Source organism: Barbatula barbatula, assembly GCF_947034865.1.
Source record: "Barbatula barbatula genome assembly, chromosome: 22".
NCBI lineage: Eukaryota > Metazoa > Chordata > Actinopteri > Cypriniformes > Nemacheilidae > Barbatula > Barbatula barbatula.
The window spans coordinates 6,055,382-6,064,338 of NC_136785.1; positions in this window are offsets into that span (position 1 = coordinate 6,055,382).

Below are 8,957 nucleotides of genomic sequence, written 5' to 3' on the forward strand. Positions count from 1 at the left end.
GGAAGCTCAAGGAAAGGTTTCCCTGCCAGAATCCACCAATGAGTCAAATGGACAGAATGTGGATCAGTGCAGAGAGTGGACTGCAGTGGGGAGAATCAGTACACTTGGCACAACATCTAGTTTCCTGTATGAATTTCTATACTTGGCCAGGTACAGAATTTCGAGACAGGGCTACAGCAAATGCTCACCCACTCTTCTTTTAATGTATTATACCACACACACAGCTCATAATTGGATCTTATAGCAATTTGTAACATCCCCTGAAAAAAGCAAGCAAGTCGTTTCGAGAAAGTCAGCACAAAGTCTCTTATGACACAATGGTGCCTCATTTTCCTGTATGAATATGCCTGTGCATGCTCATGCCAGACTGCTAAACAGGTCACTCTCCTTCCTCTCCTGCCACCCACCTCTCTAGATCTGGAACAAAAGCCAAGCTCCCCCATCTCTCCCCCTTTTCTCTCCCATCTCTCTGTTTTATTGGTGACAGCTGCCGCGAAACAAACTCGCGGAGTGAGAGAAATGATGTGTCAGTGGAAGGTCCTTTAGCCCGCGCCGCTAATCTGTCACATGCGGTTTGTTGTTTACCGTTCCTTGGGCTCGCTGACCGGCCGGCGACGAGCGTAGCGCCGTAATGGCGACAGATGCTGACCCGCAGAAGTGTGAATCTTGCCGATTTCCCCCCGCTGTCAACCTGTAAATTACAGCTATCGGGAGTAATTAGACCCGATAAAACCCTTCCAAGCTTCGCCCCCCACGTGCCGCCTTGACTCACTCTCTCTATCTAGATCTCACTCTCTCTCTCTTGGCCTGCCAGTGACACGAGATTGGGGGATTTGAGAGGCACAAGGTTGCTGGCATTGACCGATCTCACCGTTAACCTGTCTCTGACACCTTCTCCCCTTATTACTCTGGCACTGCCATCCTCAACAGGCTGCAAGGGACAGACACTAGAAAAATACAGTGGCTTCTCCATTTTTTTATGGTAGTAGCGAAAATAGTTTGTTTTTGTAGGTTTTCATTGGAATATTGGTGCAAGGGATACATTTTTTTAGGACAGTTAAAGATGTGCCATTTCATGCTGGGCCATTTTTGGCATGATGATGTAGTGAATGTCACTTTGGCCATATTCTCTGCCTGAACAAAATATTGGCCCTTAAAGTGTTCTTAAATCTAAAATAAATTTACATCTGACAAAACAAATCTGACATTTTCAATCACTGCTTAAACGCTATGGGTTCATTTGAACTTCGATTGGTTTGTTCCTTCTAATCAATAAGCTTCATATAGCCTACTTTGCTTTGCTGACACTCTTGAGTGCTTTTGAGAAAATTTCCTAATATTCCCAGCCTTCATTCTAATCCTGTATGAGTTTTTTCTGCAGATATTTTTAGAATGTTGTTAGCCTCCAGTGACTTACATTGTATGGGCACAAAACCACAGGGACATTTTTCAAAATGTCTTTTGTGTTCCACAGAAGAAAGTCATTCATGTTTGGAATGGCATGAGGATGAATATATGATGCATATTTTCATTTTTGAGTGAACTTTCCTTTAACTGTTAAAGTGAGTCATAATGTACTTTGATTAAATTGAATGCTATTTGTTAAATGATCTCTCTTTTTGTTCTGCAGAAAAAATAAGTCATACAGGGTTTTAAATGACCTAAGGTTTTGTAGATGATTTTTAAAAAGGGTGTATTTTTGTATCATTAATCATCTGAGTTAGGGCTGTCACGATATGCAATTTTCACTACACAATTATTGCGCCCAAAAACATCTCGATATTTCATGAAACTATTGCTGTCACAATATGCATTTTGTCACTACGCAATTAATAAATGTAAATATAATATTGTCTTGATACTTGATACTTTTACAAAAAGAAATAAATGTTTTTTGTCTGTTATTTATGAATCACAGTTAAAATATAAGTGTATTAAGGCAGAGAAAAGTTTGTAACTATTGTAATTGTTATTTTTCATGGGAATGTTGAATAGTTCACGATGTGTGTAGAATTAATAAGGTTTCGGTACTTGTGGGTTTTAAAATCACGATTTTTGTCAATAGGCCTACTGGTATATTGTGACACCCCTAATTTAAATTGAAGCAGTTGAATTAAGAAGATATCCAGTCATTTTTAAATTCAGCCAAAGGAGAAATGGACGATAATCTGATTCTCTGAGAAAATGCCCAGCTGTGGGTTGGAGCTCAGCCCTCTGCCCTCTCCATGTCCTCCTCATAAGTCCCTAATGCACGTCACTGCCTTCTGCTGCCAGGCCCGGCCATGAAAAACAGAGTTCATGGCCCTTTAAGTAACTCACCTAGTGCTAAAGGTCACACAGTCAGGTCTTGTCATCCCCACCCTCTCCGTCTCCCTACACACTCTTCCTCCTCCTGCTCTGCCATCCCTCAGTGCCCACTTCCTGACCATCAGAGCCAATCGCCAACCGCCCTTGCCTCCTCTGCCACCAATGCGGAGCAGCAATCTGTCACCCAGGCACTGGAGGACGCCACCCTGCTGGCCCCCTTCCGCACACCATCGTAATGGCTTCTGGCATCTCTCGAATAAAAAATGGACAGAAAAGAAGAGAGAGTGATGGGGACGGTGCGAGAAAGAGAAGTGTGAGGGGCAGTTAGTTTAGACACACCCTTAACTTTCTGCCCCCGTATGCCCTGCCCGCACACCTCCTCTCCGTAAAACTCTTGCTCATCCCCTGCACGCCACCCTGCTTTGGCCCCGTCGCTTTGCACGATACTTCAGTGAATAAATGAGTCGTTTTAATCCGACTGACAAGCTGGCATTGCCCAACCCTGCCCTCCATCTGTACTGGCCGCCAGCTCAGCGGCAGGTCCTGGGCAGCTCCATGTGCCAATCCAACACACACACAGCTTATCCTGGCGGCCGCTTCAGAGACAGACGGGATAGAGCTCCATGCGGCTACTGCCCATCCACACCAAAGAGCTATTTATATAAGAAAAGGATTAACTGTCACAATCTTTGATGGACAGCATCATGGATTGAAAAGAGGCTTGTTAATTATTCATTGATTTCTGGTGGTTTGGGCACGTGGAATCCTGCTCGCGTCCTGTGTATTCACATTGTTGGATTAAAGCGGTCAAACTTTAGGGAACAAGTTTAGGTCAGGACAAAACCTGTTAAAGAATTGAATTTGTTGTTTTTGTTGACTTAGTTTGTAAGCGTTTATAATCACAAAAACTTGTCCCAGAGAATCGTATCTTCATTTATTCACTCTCATGTTGTTCAAATACTATATGACTTTTTCTTCGGTGGAACACAAAAGAAGATATTTTGAGAAAGGATATTTTTGTGTTCATACAATGGAAGTCAATGGAGGCCAATGTTGTCTGATTACCAATGCTCTTCAAAATATAGTCTTTCTAGTTCTGCAGGAGTCAATGAACTTTAAATGAACAGTTCATAAATAAATGAAAATTCTGTCTTTATTTAGATAAAGACACATCTCTCCCTCAAGTTGTTACAAATCTGTAAATGTTTTGACTGTTCTGCCAAACAGTTGTTGGCCACCATTGACTACCATAGTAGGAAAAAATATTTATAAATTTCTTTGTTCTGTTGAACACAAAAGAAGATATTTTGAAGAATGTAGGAAAGCAAACAGTTCTGGGGCACCTTTGACTACCGCCAGAATTTTTCCTACTATGGTAGTCAATGGTGGCCAAGAACGATTTGGTTACAAGCATTCTTTAAAATGATAGAATCTTCATTTTGAGTGAACTGTCCCCTTTAAGAGTGATGCATCAATAATGCAATCTGTAAAATATAATTTTCTTTAAGAACAGATCTTTACTAAGTGATTCGAGTTGCTGAAAATTGGTCACCAAAGTTGTGCAGTTCTACTATTTACCGTCATCACATTTCTCTCAAGTAAATTAACAATGCACAGATGCAGTTATTTTAATTTATACCAAGATAAATCTAACGTTCATGAGTCGGACGAGAAAACATATTTAAGTTTTTCTTTAAACCAGAGCCCAGAAGAGATACAGCAAGAGATAAACATGTTTAGGTCATAGTGCAGCAATTACAGACAATAGATTTTTATCCTTATGTTACAGAGAACAGCCCAGGCTTGATCCAAGTGAAAAGAGTGTAACACAGATTCTCATAGAATCAAACATTCTATTGCCTCCACTCAGGGGTTAATTCTGCTCTGTTGTCCTTGGCACACTGTTGGCAAACTGCAGCATGGTATAGATCACTCTCTCTCTCTCTCTCTCTCTCTCTCTCTCGCTCTCTCTCTCTCTCTCTCTCTCTCCCATTAGTGGGGGGTGGACAGAAACACTGGCAAATGGAGGCGCAGAAACCCTCTGCTCCATTTCCTCTCTGCTCTCCACTTGTCTCTCTGTTTGCTGTGCTCCCTCTTTCTCTTGGCCAGGTGGCACCTCTTAAACATGGCCCAGGAACATTTGAGTGGCCGATTAAGCATGGGGATTTTCTCCTTTGTAGCCATAATGAGTCAGGTGAGAAAGGGTGCACTCTGTGTCAGTTATCACCCCCATGGAGTTCAAATTTTTTGCTGATCTAAGACCAGCTTCACCAATCAGTTCTTTGATGAAATGGTTCACCCCCAATTGAAATCTTATGTTATTTGTTATCATTTACGTAAAAAAAACCCATAAAGATTTGGATCTTCAGAAGTTCAATATAGCACCTCATCCCAAAGAACCGCTAAAGAACCTTTGAGGAACCCCTGAAGAACCAAGATATAGTTCTATATAGCACTTCAAGTGGTTACCCTATGAATATGAGGAATGAACCACTTTTAGTGCTACATAGCACAATATTATAGAGAGTATATGTGTTTGGGATACAGTACTGTTGGTGTCCCCAGCAGGCTTATTTAACTATAGCTAAAAGGGATAGTTCACCCAAAATTATTTCATCATTTATTCACCCTCTACAGAACACAAAAGAACAGTTCGAAGAAAGCTTGTGTCCCAAAAACATTGCGACATTGACTTCCATTGCATGGACACAAAACAACAAGACATTTCTCAAAAGAGCTTATTTTGTGTGCTGCAGGAGAAATAAAGACAAGAAGGTTTGTAATGACACCAATGTAAATAAATGATGACAACAGTTTCATTTTTGCGTGAATTATCTCCTTAACCAGCAAGATGTCCATGGTCAACCATGAAAGACATCTTGGTGAACAAACTTAGACCAGCAAACAGGCCTGAACACTGAAATTAATACTGGTCTAAGGTGGTCTTCACAACAGGTATACATATCAGCACGGTTTCAAGCAATACTACTCTAATATGACACTTCCTGCTGAGCAAGTGACGGCTTAGCCTCACAACAGGAGATCATGACTGTTTGAGTAGCCGGTGCTCAAGCACAGCTGGTGACTTTCTTCCTTTTGATGATAGGTGTTCACATCAGAAGAGTGTGTAAACAGAACCGGATGTTCAACTGCCTTTTGTTGAAAAGCTGATTTTGTCTTTATTTGCATGGCCATAATACCACCGTGCTGTAAACTGTTCTCTAAACTGTCTGATGTTTGTATGAATCTCAGAAGGCGCTCATATTTAACGGCTGTGGTGTGATGAAGGCTTTTTTGAAGTACGGCTATAAAAGCTCTTCTTCTTTATAGTAGCATCCAATCAACTCCCAGAGCCCGAAAAGTGCATCAATTGATTATTTAGGTTAGCGCCCGACCATGACAGCTGTGTAGCCGCAGACCCCAAATAGAAATAAATCATTTAATTTTTTTCAATTAAGTAGGTTAATAACTGAAAATGGTCTGTAATGTTTTATTTAACTTTGGGGCAGGGACAGTGGAACGGGACAGCACATGTTGTGGAAGGCTGGAAGGAGGCGCAGCGAGCTTCGTTTGCTCCGGAGCGGGGCTAAGGACTCAGAGAACGATAACCGCCCCTTAGGCCATTTCATATTAAACAAGTGCTTTGTAAGTGTGCCATCATTACTATTCATCACAAATAAATACTTAAGCACAGAGAGCTTAGTACCCCGCTGTTGTACAGTTCTCCATTATTACTGTGGCCCGGCCGTCTGGCTGCCTGCTCGGCTGCGGTATGCCCAGTCTCTTCCTGTGTCCTTCAGCCTTCTGGAGTGAGAGAGAGAAAGCAAGCGAGAGAGGGAGGGTGACATATATGGCTGTCCAGCCTGCCTGCTATTGCCCTTTAAGCAGGTAAGCTGCCAAGTTATGTGTCTCGTGGGCTTTGCTGTCCACAAACTGTGCTCTCATACCCATTCCCTCACTTTCACTCTCTCGCTATCCTTTTTCTACATGTTTTCTCACACATACAGTACACAACTGAAATCTATAGTTCCTTCCTCTTTATTCACCCTTCCTGTCATGTTGAGGCAAAAACAAACTCACGCAGGAAATGCACAGGCACTGTTACAATGACCATCATTCACCGGAATTTTACAGCAATTCACAAACGAGATTTACTTGTAACTTATAGACAGCAATGAGATGTTTTTTGCTATTTCTTTGAAAATTTAATAATAATTGTGTTGTATTTCGCTCCCACACCCATTTATTTTAATTCATGATGGTTTTTGCTGTTATGTTATTAAGGACACACTCACCCAAAAATAAAGACATGGCTCTTTCATTTTATTTCAAACATATATGACAATTGTTTTTATTAAATGAAAATGAATAGTGACCAAAGCTGTCAGTTCCTAACATAACACGTCCTTTCATATTTCATGCAGAAAAGTCACCCTCCTTTGGAACAGCATAAGGGTATGGTAACCAAATGGTGCCATTTTTCACTTATTTTTGTGTCAGATCCTTATAATCCTAAATTATTGTTTGTCTAATTGTGTGCTATGCAAACACACAATTTAAGGTTCTTTAAAGGGATAGTTTACTTAAAAATGAAAACTCACCACTTTTACTCACCATCTTGTCATTTCAAGCCTGACTTAATTTCCTCTGCAGATATTTAAGCAATGTTGGTAACTGAACCCAAAACCAGTGCAATGGGTACTGTCGTTGTTCGGTTACCAAAGATCTTAAAAATATCTTTTGTGTCTTGCACAAGAAAGTCATACATGTTTTAAAAGACAAGAGGGTGAACAAAGGATTACAGAATATTCATATTCAACTTTCATATTTTGGTACCCCAAATCTTGAACACTTGGTTTCTCTGACAAGTGCACAAACAAATACTAGACACAGTGCCGGAGTAGGCCAAACTCCCTCTTTACCGTGAGATTTTTGGAAGGTGATCTAGCTCATTCTCTTTGCATCCGTCCTAGGCAGCAGTACGCTGGGCTGGGTTTGGCTGTGCCGGTTGGCTGGCAGAGCTTGGCACACGGCTGTGCTCTGGATGTGTGCTGATGAATTGCAGGCCCGATGCGGGCCGGCAGCCGGCAAGGAGAACCACAGAGCGGCCGTCAAGCCCCATCAGCTTCTGCCTCCGTGAAGGGGGAAATTGTGGAGACAGCGCTGACAACTTAATTTAACACCAAGCTAGAGTGAGACTGCGCACTGGATAATTGATAACACTACCACACACACACACAAATCGACACAAACACAGCAAAGCTTTCTGTTGGAATGACAGATAGGCCTTACCAATCCTTGAAAAGAACAGTGCTAGACAATAACTACTTGAGAAATCTCTGGGGTAAATTCACGAAGTAGTAAAACACAATTTATATGAAACATACGTCTTACTCGCAAAGCACCTGTCATCCGCTTTTACTTTATGCTGCTGCTGTCAACCAGAATAAGGCGATAATCTCAATTTAATATACAAGAGGCATTTGTGTACATTTTTAATGATCATAACCATTGCAATTAATTTTCTGATGATTTAATAATAAAGGGCAGCAATATACCCAGGCATGTTTCCAACCCTGCGGTGTAGTCGAATGCACTTTTGGCCAATTCAGGTAACTGGATCACAGGGGTGAAGAGAATTGAAAGAATTGAAGCCTGCAAAGTGAGTTTAGTGCTACATTTTTGGTATGTTTGGAACGTTATCTAAATTGCATAATACGTTTTAAATTGGGTGCTGAAACAATGCAGACAGCAATGATATCAATAGGCAGAATTCATTCTTAGTGTACTCTATGATGAACTAACAGAGAGAAACAGTTGCAAAAGATTACCTTTTCTCATTCTGCGGATGTTTTTATACTTAGTGCACTATAGCCGTGGTGCGCTATATATTTTATCTAAAAGATGAAAAACCCGCGCATCAGTTACATTCTTCAGCTGTAGAGCTTTAAAGACGCACCACGTCGAAGTCAATGATATAAAAATTTGAGAAGGCGGTGTTCACACGCCTATGATTTTTTCTAAAACAGCAATTTATTTTCTCTTGTGCTCGACGGATCCGATAAATTTGCAGGTGAAGACAAAGCGCGAGCATTTCCCGTGGGCCTAACACATATATGCCGTTCTGAAATATTACATCAGTTTTTGTAGATAAGCACACCGGAGTGTGAAGGCTTTGAACAGACCTACCCTGGTCCCTCCTCACACTTCAGGCAGCTCGCAGGGCTGAGAACTAAATAAAAACCGGGCCTAGCGAATCCCTTCAGCGAATCAGGCTGCCGTAATCCCCTTTTAATTTCCTTTTGGAGCCTTCGCCAGGGCTCTGTCTAAAGCCGGCTGTCCGTGATGACACAGTGGCCCTGGTGACAGTGCGGGGCTATGGGGGTCTTTAGAGGGATCCGGGCGAGGAATATACAATAACCAAGCGAGGTCTTTTCAGCCTTTATACGGCCTGCTTTCTGTTTGCCCAGCACTCTGAGGGGGATTTTCTGTGTCATACACACATACAAACACACTCTTTCTTCGTCTACCCCTCACACACACTTCCGTCTGTGCAAGGCCTTACACACACACACACTCTTTCTCAGGCAGACCCGAGGTAAAATGTCTCTGTATAAAGCTAAGCTATTTATATCTTAATTTATACAGGT